This window comes from Dromiciops gliroides, chromosome 4, assembly GCF_019393635.1.
Source record: "Dromiciops gliroides isolate mDroGli1 chromosome 4, mDroGli1.pri, whole genome shotgun sequence".
Classification (NCBI taxonomy): domain Eukaryota; kingdom Metazoa; phylum Chordata; class Mammalia; order Microbiotheria; family Microbiotheriidae; genus Dromiciops; species Dromiciops gliroides.
In genome coordinates this window covers 229039504-229054798 of record NC_057864.1, presented here as the reverse complement: position 1 = coordinate 229054798, position 15295 = coordinate 229039504, and the positions used below count along the sequence as shown (strand labels likewise).

The window sequence follows — 15295 nt, the reverse complement described above, 5'->3', positions numbered from 1 at the left end:
TTTTTTTTTGGTGAGGCAATTGGGGTTAAGTGACTTGCCTAGGGTCACATAGCTAGTAATTAAGTGTCTGAGGTCAGATTTGAACTCAGGTCCTCCTGAATCCAGGGCCGGTGCTCTATCCACTGCATCACTTAGCTGCCCCCACTTGTATTTCACATTTTTTTTCATTCTTTTGATTTTGTTTGATTACTTCTTGATGTCTCATAAAGTCATTAGCTTCTACTTGCTCAATTCTAATTTTTCCTGGAGGTTTTCCTTTTGGGATCTCTTTTAGGAGGTGATCTGTGGATTCTTTCAATTTCTATTTTAGCTTCTGTTTCTAGAATATCAGGGCAGTTTTTCCTCACAATCTCTTGGAGGATGGTGTCTAAGCTCTTGTTTTGGTCATGGTTTTCAGGTAGTCCAATGATTTTCAAATTATCTCTCCTAGATTTATTTTCTAGGTCAGCTGTTTTTCCAAGGAGATATTTCACATTGCCCTCTATTTTTTCATTCAATTGGATTTGCTTTACTGTGTCTTGGTTTCTCATAAGGTCACTAGCTTCCATTTGTTCAATCCTAATTCTTAAGCAGTTATTTTCAGCAGACAGTTATGTTTTGTTTTGTTTTGTTTTAGTGAGGCAATTGGGGTTAAGTGACTTGCCCATGGTCACACAGCTAGTAAGTGTTAAGAGTCTGAGGTCGAATTTGAACTCAGGTACTCCTGACTCCAGGGCTGGTGCTCTATCCATTGCACCACCTAGCTGCCCCCATCAGACAGTTTTTTAATCTCCTTTTCCATTTGGCTTTTCAAACTGTTGACTATTTTCTCATGACTCTCCTGCATCGCTTTCATTTCCCTTTCCATTCTTTCCTCCTTTTCTCTACATCTTCTTTCTTTTTCTCCTACTTTCTCTACAAAGTCCCTTTTGAGAGCTTCCATGGCCTGAGACCAGTTCATATTTTTCTTGGGAGCTTTGGATGTTGGAGCTTCGACCCTGTTATTATCTTCTTCTGAGGTTGTATTGTGGTCTACCTTACCCCAAAGAAGTTTTCGATGGTCTTCTGCTTTCTCTGCCTACTCATCCTGGCTTACTATTTCTTTGCTTTTAACTCCTTCTTAAAGTGTGGTTCTGCTTCTAGGACGCACTGTTCAAGCTACAGGGGGCTCAGGGGATGGTTGGGCTTCTTCTCAGCCTGCCTGGCCTCGCTTTCATTTGATTTTAAACTCTCCACTGGGGGGTGGGGTGGGGAGTGGGGCTGCTTCTCAGCTCCCCTCCTGTTCTTAGCTTCAGAGGGTCCCAGGTGTTTTGGGTTGGGGGGGGGGTGGCAGGCTTTAATCTCACCTGGCCTGTTCTCAGGTCCGGAGATAACCTCAGGACTACTTTACTAAGCAACCAACCAGCAAAGTTTTCTGTGGTGTGGTTCTCAGCTTCCAATGAGACTGCTCCCCTGCTTCCCTCCCCCACCTGGGTCTCCCACCACTCAGGATTTCTTCCTGGTTCCCCACTGGGGTGGGACAGTCGAATCCTTCCCCCAGTCCACTGGTACCCCTGCACTTATCCCCTGGGGCCAGCTGTTCAGTCCAACCATGCGCTTGGTTCCAGAAGACGCCATTGCTGCAGCCAATTCAGAGGCACTGGGGCAAATTCCTCTGCTGGGTGTCTGGTGTGTTGGCCCAATTGCAGGGTTAGGCTTTATTCGTGGCCCAGCACAGCCCCCTGGAATCTATCTATAGCTGGAGAAAACTCTCAACCCATATTTTTGTGTGTTTTTCTGCCCCAAGGGTTCTTTTATTGCTATTTTTGGGGTTATTGTATCAGAAGCCCTGTGGGTTTAATGTCTTTCCTCCATCATCTTGGCTCTGTCCCTCAATTCTAATTTTTAAGGAATTATTTTCTTCAATTAGCTTTTATACTTCCTTTTCCATTGGACCAATTCTACTTTTTTTTAAAGAGTTTTCTTCAGTGAATTTTTGTACATCTTTTCCCATTTTTTCTGCTTCCTTTAGCAAATATTGGCTTTTTTTCCCCCATGATTCTCTTGCATCATTTTCATTTCTTTCTCCAATTTTTCTTCTACCTCTCTTATTTGATTTTTTTTAACTCCTTTTTTGAGCTCTTCCAGGAGTTTTTGTTGGGTTTGATGCCAATTCACATTTTTCTTTGAGGCTTCACATGTAGCTGTTTTGACATTGTTGTCCTCTTCTGAACTTGTGTTTTGCTCTTCCCTGTCACTACAGTAACTTTCTATGATCATGTTCTTTTTTTGTTTTATTTGTTTGTTTTGTTGTTTGCTCATTTTCCCAACCTCTTTCATGACTTTTAAAGTTGTGCTGGGGCAGCTAGGTGGCACAGTGGATAGAGCACTGGCCCTGGAGTCCAGAGGACCTGAGTTCAAATCCGGCCTCAAATGCTTACTAGCTGTGTGACCCTGTGCAAGTCACTTAACCCCCTCTGCCTTGCAAAAACAAAAACAAAAACAAAACAGAGGGTGAAACCTTACTTTGAAAATTTACTGTAAAACCCCATAGCTTTTGGGAGCAGCTAGGTGGCTCAGTGGATAAAGCACTGGCATTGGATTCAGACACTTGACACTTACTAGCTGTGTGACCCCGGGCAAGTCACTTAACCCTCATTGCCCCACCAAAAAACAAAAACAAAAAAATGCACAAACAAAAAAAACCATAGCTTTTAAGAAAGTGAAAAACATACCACCAAAATGCTTTTTGTTCCACATTCCTAAGACAGTTTTGAACTAGAAGGGCACTCTGCTTCATAATAAAATCATAGCATTCATATCAAAAAGAAAAACTAACCTAAAGATATATTTGTAAACGCATGATGCTCTAGGTATCATCTCACAATTAAATAACCCTTCTATATCAAAATATCCATCATAAAAGAAACTCAAATACAATACTAACATAAATTGTCATGAATCATGGATTTGTAACATGGAACAAAACTTACTGCCAGTCAAATGACATTTCTTCAGTTGAATGTATCTCCAGGTCACCCATATAAATAATTCCATTCATCTACCAGTTTGGGAGATTCTATACTAGTTACCTTGAGAGATTAATAATAGGGGAAGGGAAAAGAAGGAAATAAGGATTTATACAGACCCTATGTGTGCCAGGCACTGTACAAAATGCTTTTTTTTTTTTTCACATTTATTATTTCATTTGATCCTTACAACAACCCTGCAAAGTAAGTGCTACTGTTGTGGGCAGAACTCCATGTTGTGGGCAGAGCTTGGGGACTGGATGGAGGTGTGTGGCTAATTTACCCGAACAATTGGCAGGTTCACAGCAAATCTTGTAAAATAGAGAGATTTATTAGGAGAGAGGAATACATGGCTAGGAGAGAGTCATGATGGAGACTGTCTCTCTGAATGGAAGGAGAATTGACCTTTTATACATTTCAGACAAAGAAGGCTCTATGCCAGGGAAGGAGATTGCAAAATAACAAGGGAAGGCATAGTTTGGGGGTTGAGTGATGAACTATCAGTCACATATCTTGTTGACATACAAAAAATCAATATCTCGAACATGTGAAACCTGCATATCATCCTTTATAGACCTTGATATGCTCATCAATGTTTATATCATAGATAGAAATGTTTCTAAATATCCCAGGGTCTGCATGACTGCTGGTCCATGTGTCCTGGCAACGCCATATTACTGAGGTGGGAAACAAGGACTGTTTTTTATTTCTGAAATCTTTGGTTTCAGTGTATTCAGTATTCTTAGGGGTTGATGGTCTCAAGTTTCTTGGTGTCTCACATTCCACCACGCTACTATTACCCTCATTTTACAATTGAGGAAATAGAGGCAAAGAGTTATACTTGTATAGAGATTTTGCTCTTATAATTATAAAAATAACATCAGTAGTTATTATCCAGCGTCCAGATCAATCATGCTGTGAATATTAATTTATCTGTGCAGTTTTAAATATTGCTACATGATTCCAGCTACTTTTACCCATCCGTAAAAATATCCAAATCTGTGAAACAAACCTTAGAAATGACAAGAAATCTCAAAACTAACTTTAACTTCCTAAGGAAGAGACATTTCCCCAAAAGGACTTTGCAACTTAATAGACATTTTCCTTTTCTCCTCTTCAAACTGCAAAGTTATTTTTTTTTTCCTTTGCTTTCAGAATTATTAGAGACAAAACTTCAGTTTTGAACTGGCTTCAGTTCAGGTTAGGACTGAGCATTCTCTAGTTGATGAAATCACCTTCTTCCCTTACATCAATTTTCACTCTCCATGGAAGGGAGGGAGTAAGAAATATCTGGGTGTTTGTTTCTATGCAAATTCCACAGTCTTTATTTTTAACACTCCTAAGGACCTGCACCAACCACCTTCAAATGTCATTGTTATTTCAACATATATAAAATGTATGTGATGATGATGGATTTGAGTCAGATTAAACTCTGAGGATGGGGTCTGGAAAATACCCAGCTTCCCAGTATAGTCAGTTTCTCTGTCTTTGCCCAAGTTTTATTGCTTGTAAGTTCTTACTGTCTCTGTTTAAGTATAATTGCTCGTTAACACCATTTACCCCTGCTTAGCCTTATCCTTGTCAGCTACGTCTTAGTTTTACGGCCTGTAATAAAAATTGTGTCTCCGGCCAGCAGGCCTGGTACCCATCACATGTCAGACCCCCAATCTCTGTCATGGATTAATTGTGATCAGATAGGGGAATGTTTCCTGCCTTTTTCTTTGACATTCCTCAGCCCCTGGTACTCATTACCCGCCCCTTCCCTCTTCCCTGGGTTTGACCTTGTTTCCCCCTCCCCTTTTCCCCCTTACACGTATACACGTACACCTATACATTGATCATGAGCTAAGCACACATCCTGGGTGAGACAGGATTGGATGTTAGATTGTGAGCTCACCCAGTGCATGTGAGGACTTCCCCCCCTCAAAAATTCCTATAAAAATCCAAAGCATGAGCCTTCTATTGTGGTCTCAATCTTGGTATTGGGGTCAGCCGTTTTCATGAGAATGTAATAAATCTGTCTCTGCTTGACTTGGTGGTCTCCTCAAGTTATTTGGGTAAACTGAGGCAGTTTGTCCCAAACATAAAACATTCAAATCACATTCCCATCACAATTTGGAAATACTATTAAACAGATTACACTTCATTCTAATTAGTTTTCCATATTGCCAATTGTCATATTTTGCCATAAATTTCTCTAAGTGACAAAAAATCTTTTCCTCTCTTATCTCTTTCTCTCTGGATTCCCAACTTGGTCACAATTAGTAATACAAAGATGAGACTATATTTTTTAAAGTTTTGAAACTTCAGAAGAAAAATTTTTACTCTTTTTATCATTTGTCCTTTAGCTGATCAGGCCACAGGAAAAAGTCATCAGGATTTAGCAAGACATAGAATACAATGCTAACAGCATAAATTCTACATTACATAGAACAAATAAAATACTGCTCACTCTTTTTTGTTTTGTTTTGTTTTGTTTTGTTTTGGTTTGGTTTGGTTTGGTTTGGTTTGGTTTGATTTGGTTTTGGTTTTGTTTTGCAGGGCAGTGAGGGTTAAGTGATTTGTCCAGGGTCATACAGCTAGTGTCAAGTGTCTGAGGCTGGATTTGAATTCAGGTCCTCCTGAATCCAAGGCCAGTGCCACCTAGCTGCCCCTACTGCTCATTCTTAAGCTAACAATACTCCTTTATTTTTTCCCCCTCAAAGACGCCAATAGTTTTGCCTAGAATGGGGAACTTTCCACTAGGCTGTTGTGGGTAAGAAATCTTATCTAGTAGATACCTCAGTGATCTTGGAGTTTGAGTCTCAGGAACTCTACTAACACCAAATGGTTTGGGAATTTCTCAGCCCAGAATTCTTTTTCTGTTTGTTTTTTTGGGGGGTTTTGGGTTTTTGCAGGGCAATGAGGGTTAAGTGACTTGCCCAGGGTCACACAGCTCATAAGTATCAAGTATCTGAGGCTGGATTTGAACTCAGGTCCTCCTGAATCCAGGGCCAGTGCTTTATACACTGCGCCACCTAGCTGCCCCTCAGCCCAGAATTCTTAAGATCTTCCTGGAATTAAATTCCTTCCACCTAGTTCCCTTAGACTGGAGATCAGTAAATAAAGAGGCAGTGTTAGGACATAAAATTAAATTTCCAGCAGCAAATGGGCAGTTACCAGATGGTTTGCAACTCCAGAGAACAAAAGGAGTTACATACATAGAGAAGGTTTTACACAGCCTTAGGGTAGGCAGCAAAAGAAGCTTATCAAGTAAGGCTGCTCAGCCCACTTTCTTTTTTTGGGAGTTTGAGTAATTGGGATAGGATATCAGGTCATTTGAAGTAAGGAAAATATCAGTTCCAGACTGTTGATTGTCTTATGGATCTCCCCCAAACAAACTATCCCCTCCCAAAGATTCCCTACTTTACTCCCGGAACTTTAGGTTATGTTAAAAAGGTCCATTTACATTAAGTAGTTTCTATTTAGAGTTAAGTAGCTTCTATACTTAATTCAAGTGTAGTCTCATAGGTCCCTTTGTTCTGTTACCCAATATAAAACCTGTCCTCAGTTCCCATCTTTAGGAATTCCTAGCATTCTTGCTTTTCGACACTATACTCTGAATTATAGCTCCTCTGCTGTGATTAAAGACCTCATTTCTCCTATATTAATTGTTTCATTAATTTTCATGTTAACACACCTTAATAAGATAGTAATAAGTTTGTTGTAGGAAAATTGGTGGGGGGTTTGGGGTTGGGGTAGGGGTCCTTAGGAATTCCTCTTTAAAAAATTACACCCTCTTGCACACAAATCCAATAGAATAAGATAATAGTTTATTAGGGGCCGGGGAAAGGAAAATATGAGAGAAATCCTTGGACTTATTCTCATGTGGAGAAGGCATGGCCACAGAGCATGGCTCTGAGATACCAATCTCCATGAGCAGAAGACAGGCAGGTACTTTTATAGAGGACTGATGGGGGTGATGATCTGACTGTGGAAAGTTCCCTTAGTGAGGGAAGACCATCCCCCACTGGTGGTGGCTGGGGGAATTGGGTGAGGGGTAGCTGCAGATCTCTCAAGCCATCTCTCTCCTCCTCCCACCACAAAGGCAGCAGCCACACCTAATCTTATTTCCCTAGGGGTGAGGGAGACTGGAATGAAGGGTGGTGGTCCTGGAGCTAGTTCAGTCCCAGTCCGGTTCCACTTATCTCTTTAGGTATGTCTGTATTTTGGCTTAGTTTCTCAAGGAGAAGGTTCTTTGATGTAACCCAGAAAACTTCTGGGGTGGCTTGGGCCCATAACATTTCCCCACTTCTCTCTATATAAGGAAAAGGGGCAGATTCTTCTGTAACTTCATGCTGAGCAGGGTCAAAGAAATCATAGCGGGGAGTGGGGGGGTGGGGGGATGGGGGTGTGAGGAGTAGGGAAAAGTAGGGAGGGCCTGGTCTGGAATACAAGGAGATGTGAGGTCCAGAGGGTAGAAGGAGACACATAGGCACAGTGGGTAGCTAGCTGCCATGACGTTGAATCCTTGAGTCTAGATGGAACAGACTTAAACAAAAATTTAAAAGAGACCAGGGCAAAAAATAAAAAAGGACTTATCAGATAAGGAGTAAAGTACATCTGTTCTTCTTCAGTTGAGGCTGGCAAGACTGAATGCAAGACATGGTGTGGCCTGCCTTACAAGAGTTAAGTAATCAGATCAAAGCTTAATTCTGTGCACCTCAGTGGTTAGACTGAAAAAAATTGTTTTCTTTGCAACTTTTACACATTACAAATAATTTCCAATTTAAACTATTCTACCACGAAAGATTTTAAGAGTAGAAGTAAACAGACCAAGCACTGTGAGATAGCTAAAGGTTATTTCTTCTGGTCTTTGCAGTGAACTAAGAGCCCATAAGCTAGGAACTTTTCGCTGGGCTTACTTTTTCTTGACATCATGCCCTGATAAGGGCCAAGATGAAGAGGGTAGAACCAGGGAGGGATGAAGGAATTTGTGATCCTCATGCATACACATTAAAGGCAATGTTGGCCTACATTTAAGGGGTGTTACCCCGATCCCCACAACCTGCTACTTTGATGGAATAGTAGGACCTGAATGAGAGAGTAAGACAGGGGTTGCCCCTGAGTCATCCATAGACTTACCTCCTACATCCAGCTTGACCCTGGCCATAGAGATGTCAGTAACAAGGGGCTGGCCAGGAGACCAGACTACAGGGAGCTGGGTTTTCTCTTGACCAACCTCTTGGGGGCTGCAATGGGGATGAGGAATTAGGGGAGGTAGCCTCACATTTGAGGAATGTCCCCCCCCATTCCTGTGTCCCAGTTTACTGCAGCTGCCAGAATTTTGGCCACCTGGAGATCTGCTGGTAGCAGACATGATGGCTGCTGCTATTAGCAAGGCTTGTTCTATGGATTGGGCATGAGCGGAACCCAAAGGCCAAAGAGACTGAAAGAAAACTTCTCTTTCCTGCTCTTGCTGATGTAGGAGGCAAAAAGAGGTTAATAGAAAAACCTAAGACCTAAGCTCTAATTCAGATATTAGCTCCAAAAGAGAGTTAGACCCCAGTTAATGGCTAACTTATGCTAGGTTATCATACCCACAGTCATCAGGACCTATAATGGGACCATAACAGGTCAGGTCAAATAACAATAAAGGAAATGACAAGGGTATAGAAATTCTAATGAAAAATAGAGATATTTTGAAATTAGCCATGGGAATCAGAAAGAGACAGGCACAGAAAAGGCGGAATTTGTCCCCAGATTCACCTTATGATGTTTAAACCCCGAAAGCACACCTCCATGGAGAAAGGTACCCACCTCAGGGGTTGGCTTAGGACCCCATGAACTCCAAATTAGGATAAGCCCTCCTCTGAAACACCCCTGGGTGGAGAATATTATAATGAGAAGGACAGGCTCTCCCTTGTAGCCCCCCAAGGTGGAGATTATTATAATGAGACTGATAATCAATTTATCCATACTGTAAATATAACTGTCTTTCCTTTCCTTATTGGAGAGATACCTTTCCACTATTCTGGTTCTCTCCCTGTGGTCACTCACAGTATTGCAATAAAACTTGGGAAACTGAATCACTGAGTCTCGTAATTCTTTTGGGAGGACTCACAATCAATTTGACCCCAAATTCCATCCCACATCATTTGGTGCTCCATGTGACTTCAAGTCCCAAACTCAAGGTCTTTTTCTTTTTTTTGAAAGCAGTGGGGTAAGATCTCATTAAGGTAAGTTTGGGATCTGCCTTTAACTCCTGCACTCAAGTTTTGGCTCATTTGGGAGTCCTGGCCAGCTCACCAAAGTGAGTGGGGGTATTTCTTGTTGATTTGGGATCAAGCAATTTACCCTGAGGGATTTCATTTTTTTCCTGAAAAGGGAAGAAAGGAATTGCCCTGTTGGCAAGACCCAGCAGTCTGGGGGACGCCCTGGATTTGGGTTCTTTAATGGACACCCACATGGACACAGGTGTGGTGTTGGTAACCTTCGGGAGGTTACGGATGGGTCAGGAAATTTTGACAAATTGGGAAAAGGGAGTAAGGAGAAAATTGGATGCAGCCAAAAAGAAACAAATGATAAATTGGGAAAAGTCCGATTGCACTGACCTGGAGAAGAAAACGGGTAGTGTTTTATTGCAATACTGTCTGAACACAACAACTCCCTCATTCGGCTCTTGGGTTCCCCAGGATGAAATATGCATTGTGTTTTTCCCCTCTGTTGCCTCAGAAACTTCAGTCACATTGGGTGGGCCCCCAAGGTCTGAGGTAAGATTTTTCTCAGGTGTGGTCTTAACCCAACCAACCTTAAAGGGACAGGGAGAGAGAAAACATTCTGTATGACCCCTCGGATGTATCCTTACAAATTTGGAAAAGGAAAAAAAATTGGACACCGGTGAAAAGAAACAAATGACTTATTTGCAAGAGAAAGATTTAAGGTAACATACCTCCAGATAGAAGTAATATCTTATGGCTGTTTGTTTGCTTGTCTGTGTGTGGCCACTAGTCTGCTTGTTGTCTCATGCATTTATGTCTGTCAAATGTTGTAATTGTGTTGTACAATCTGTGGGGAATTTTTGGTTGTACCCCCATAGCCTTTCAGAGCAATGGCCAGGCTCTCAAAGTACGGGGAAGGGAAGTCTCTGACTTCTGGATATTTTTATAGGTGTATATCTCCTTAAAATTTTTGAATTGGGAATTGGGATGTAATTTCTTTGCTAGGCATTCATAGCTTTAGATGAACATTGTAGAAACTGGTTTGAAAATGCTGCTACTTTGAAATCTTTTGTAGTGGAATGGTTAAAAATCAGCAACTATTTGTAATGTGTAAAAGTTTCAAAGCTAGTGAAGCATGACTTGCACTGCTGCTCTCTTCCCCGCCCTCCCCCCCCCCCCGCCCCCAGTCTCAGGTTCTGGCTGCCTGGCTAGCTGCACAGTACTGGAGCGGAGTGGTAGGTAAGAGAGAATATTTAGAAAATTTTAAGAAACTGCCCAGAGTATTTAAAATTATTGGTAAAAACAAATAGAAAGAAAACTTTGCCATTTTGTACTGACTGTTCAAAGAATTTGGGATCTTGAGGGGAAAAAAGAGGAGTATATCCAAGAATTGGAGAGAATGCCACAAATCAATGCCACAAGAGGGAATGTGCTGCTTACAGGTGGAGGTATCTGGGAAAAAGCCAAGGGGACAATTTCAGACTCAATCCAAGGTAAGCTTCTTTTGGCTCATTGAGTTCCTACTGAATAGGAAATGTTTTCCTACCTGGCTATCCCTGAATTTGGCTAGTACTGTATGACTGGTGGTCACTTGTAACTTTTTGTTTGTTTGTTTTTTGTCTTTTTGGTGAGGCAATTGGGGTTAAGTGACTTGCCTAGGGTCATACAGCTAGTAAGTGTTAAGTGTCTGAGGCTGGATTTGAACTCAGGTCCTCCTGACTCCAGGGCCGGTGCTCTATCCACTGCACCACCTAGCTGCCCCTCACTTGTAACTTTCACTTGAAATCAAACAGAGCTAAGGATGTTTTATCCTGGTCTTATAATCATGTCCCTGCTTTTTCTTTTATAGCAGATTTCTACAATCAGAGCAAGTAGTCAGTAGAAGAAATCAGCACAATGCAAGTATGTACAGTCTTACTGTTTTCAGTTTAAATGTGTGGTCACTTTTTAATGTCAAACAACAAGGTATATTAATATTCAGGTTTGTCATCTGCCTGTTAATGTTTACATGGTAGTATGATAAGGTTGAATTAACTGGGTATTTTTTTGGTTTAGAAGAAAGTGAAATTCCTCCCCATTCAAATGAAAGGGAGGGTGGTAACTAGGAAACATAGTTATGCATTTCAGGTTTTATCATAAATCTGCCCAGTCAGATCTCTGTTATGTACTGCCAAAGGTACCAAGCTATCAACTCCATAGCACAAGGGAAACACAGGGCAGAACTTGCTGCTAGATTAGTTGCCAGGTCCATTCACTGGTACACCCTAGCCCTGGTCCCCTTGCACCCTATTGTGCTCCAAGGTATTTCCCCTTCCTATAACAAGGAGATTATAAATCTTTAGTGTTAACTACCAACTGCTTAAGCCCATATGTTATCTTGGGCTATTTGGATTATAGAGTAAAAATGCTACTGCCTCTTCTCATATTAGAGTCAGAAGAGGAACTTGAGATAATTTTCTTTGGTGGGTTTGGAAAACTGCTTCCCTCACTATTCCTCTTGTTGGGTAACTTGAACATGATGCTATGCTTACAAATTTAACATCCGTAATAGAATAAATTCCTGATTCTACTGTATTAGGGTTACAAGAATTGGAAGAGTGCTCAAACTCTCTGGCAAATGTGGACCTGGACTAAGGAGGAGTCTTTATGGTTCAGAAGAACACCTCCTGAAGTTTGAGCGGCCGTATAGAGATTACCTGGATGGCTGAAACTGTTCACAACTGCTTGCTTAGTTCAGTTTTTCATGGAACTCTTAGCCCCTTGGTCTGTTTGTAAATCATTTGTGTTTTGTGTTGTGGTTTTTGCATTTGTAACACTAGTTCCTATATCTCCCTCAATTCATAAACTCCCTGTGGGCCCCTATGTCTCCCCCACTCAGCAAGAAGCAGTAACAGAAGAGATGATCTTTGTCCTTTTTCCCGGGGTATATGAAAAGTGGGGAATAATGTAGGAGGCAAAAAGAGGTTAATAGAAAAACCTAAGACCTAAGCTCTAATTCAGATATTAGCTCCAAAAGAGAGTTAGACCCCAGTTAATGAATAACTTATGCTGGGTTATTGTACCCACAGTGATCAGGATCCATAATGGGACCATAATGGGTCAGGTCAAATAACAATAAAGGAAATGACAAGGGTATAGGAATTCTAATGAAAAATAGAGATATTTTGAAACTAGCCATGGGAATCAGAAAGAGACATGCACAGAAAAAGCCAAATTTGTCCCCAGATTCACCTTATGACCTGTAAACCCCCAAAACACACCTCCATGGAGAAAGGTACCCACCTCAGGGGTTGGCTTAGGACCCCATGAACTCCAAATTAGGATAAGCCCTCCCCTGAAACACCCCTAGGTGGAGAATATTATAATGAGGACAGGCTCTCCCTTGTACCTTCCCAAGGTGGAGATTATTAAAATGAGACTGATAATCAATTTATCCATACTATAAATATAACTGTCTTTCCTTTCATTATTAAAGAGTTACCTTTCCACTATTCTGGTTCTCTCCCTGTGGTCACCCACAGTATTGCAATAAATCTTGGGAAATTGAGCCACTGAGTCTCGTAATTCTTTAGGAAGGACTCACAATCAATTTGACTCCAAATTTTAGCCCACATCATTGCCAGCTCTGCCATGCTCTTTACAGGCACAAGACATTGATTTCCACCAATAAAGACAGAGTCCCATACCAATGAGCCCTTGGCCTGGGGTTATACCAGTTCATTGGTCATCCTTGTGGGATGGCTTTCATACTTAGGCCAGAAGGAAGCTTTATCTCAATGGCCCCTAGGGCAAGAAAGTCTTGAGGACAGTTCCACTATCTTTTTAACCTGCATGACAAAAATCTTACTAAATGTTATCCTTTGGAGTCAAGGTTTTAAAGGTCTTCTAGAGGACATTCCACCACTTATATAGCCTCAGTGTAGTTATTAGTTAAGTCTAACCTTAGGAATAGGGAAACATGGGCCTGGAGGAATAAAAGAAAAACAAAAATAGAAACCTAGAAAAAAAGAAAACAAAAAATATTCCCCATAACAGAGCGACATGGAGAACAAACATCAGAAATCCCAGTCTTTGCCACCCCCTTCGGAAGGGCTGAGTACTAGATCTTAATCATCATATCCAGTTGGTGGATAATGCCAAACCTTCACAGATCACAGTTGTTTTTTTTTTTTTTTTTTAGGCAATGGGGGTTAAGTGACTTGCCCACGGTCACACAGCTAGTAAGTGTCAAGTGTCTGAGGCCGGATTTGAACTCAGGTACTCCTGAATCCAGGGCCGGTGCTTTAACCACTGCGCCATCTAGCTGCCCCCCACAGATCACAGTTAATCTCCTGATATAAAGTAGTGACGAACAGAAGAAGTGTCAGGAACATCAAGGCTATAGTGTACAAAGTGATACTTCTGGCTCAGTTACTAATTCTCATCATAGGATATGAGGGACTTACTTCATGTTGTTCTTGTTGTTCAGCCTTCATTCTCACATGACATCATGAGGATGATGTCTTGACTTGCAATGACTTGGATTTAAGTGAGGCAGAGCTGAGCAAAGTCATCAGCCTCACACTCTCTCCTCCAGAGTCATTAGCCTAGCAGCAAGATAGAAATCAAGACAACTAGTGATAATCTGGAATGCAATGGGTCACCTTGGCCTTTCTAAGGTCTTTTCAAGGTCTCCGTTTATCTGAGGCAACACCCATTTAATGACCAGGTCTCCCTAAGAATTGGGACAAAAGATGGCCTAATCACAAAAATAACAATCTGGGAAGGGAAGATTCTCAAAGTTTTTGGCCAGAACAGAAAACAATTGCTACATGATAGCTAGGACATCATTACATTGTAATCTGTCTCAGTGCCAATGTCAATACTAAAACTCTGTATTATCTCCCTGGGGGTCCCATTAGGGGAGTTGTGGGGGGAATATAAAAAATATTTGCCCTTTTAGAGGCCTCTCATGAGGCTTCCCTTCAGTAGGGATGGATAAAAATTTTTACCTCCTCTTATCACCAGAAAGCAAAGTACCTCACAACATCTTCAACCATTGGTTCTCTAAGCCCTTTCTAAGGATATCCATTGATTTCTGGATATTATACTGGCAATTGATATGGAGGAATCTTATCAATTGTGTGAGATTTAAAATTGGATACAAGAGCATTAAACTCCCCTTTAACCTTTCCCTTATTTATCTCCCAGACCAGTCAGTGGAAGAAGCCTCTGATCTTTAGTTAGAGCTTTTATTGTTTGGGAATTACAAGGTGATGTTGATTAGAGAGATAGGAAAGTAGAAATACAAACAAATAGTCTTAAATCTAAGCTTAGTCTATATTCTGTATAGAACTCACCAAAAACCCAAGGCTACCTCTGAGGCTGAGAGCCGTGTCAAGCACATGCTGTTACCGAGAACCGGGCCGAGTCGAACCTCAGTCAGCGTCTGTGTGTGCAGAGAAAACCAGTGGGCCAGGAGAGCGGAAAAAGACATCACTTCCATTCTCTCCTTGCCTTTTTTTTTTTTAATGGGGCAGTGGGGTTAAGTGACTTGCCCAGGGTCACACAGCCAGTAAGTGTCATGTGTCTGAGGCCAGATTTGAACTCAGGAACTCCTGAATCCAGGGCCGGTGCTTTATCCACTGCGCCACCTAGCTGCCCCTTTCTCCTTGCCTTTTAAGCTCACACCGCGGAAGTGGAGTGCTTAGCAGACAGACTGGTGGTTTGTCATGGTCTCCTCCCCGAAAGGGTGGTCCTTCAAAAACTGGCGTCTTTCAGTTATCCTAACCGACTGTTTAAAAACTTTCACTTTTTTCCACAATTGAAAGTCACAGCAAAGGCTATGATGGGTCTATTTGAACTCTTGTCTATGCTAGTGGTCATTGTCCTGGAGCCCACATCACTATATTAGCTGTTGCCACTGTGGCCTACACCAATGCTTATTGCTACTAGGACATAAACTACTGCCCTTTATGCCACCTGCTGTCCTTGGGGCCCATACTACTGCCCTCTGTTGCTAGTGTCTATAATGTTACCCACTATACTGGGCCTGAGCATGGCAGGGGGAATTGCCATTGCCCTCTTATACTGGGGCTAGAACGCTGATACATTGTCCTACTCATGCCT

The 15295-nt window shown here is 41.6% G+C and overlaps 1 protein-coding gene across 1 annotated transcript in view; it reads right to left on the bottom strand.

Moving 5' to 3' along the window:
• The window catches only part of WDR45B (WD repeat domain 45B), a 94667-nt gene extending 80909 nt beyond the window's left edge, over positions 1–13758 (bottom strand). The window contains exon 1 of the mRNA XM_044005373.1: positions 13633–13758. The gene's annotated coding sequence lies outside the window, so the exon portion shown is untranslated. The remainder of the gene's footprint in view (positions 1–13632) is intronic.
• Positions 13759–15295: the final 1537 nt, after the last annotated feature.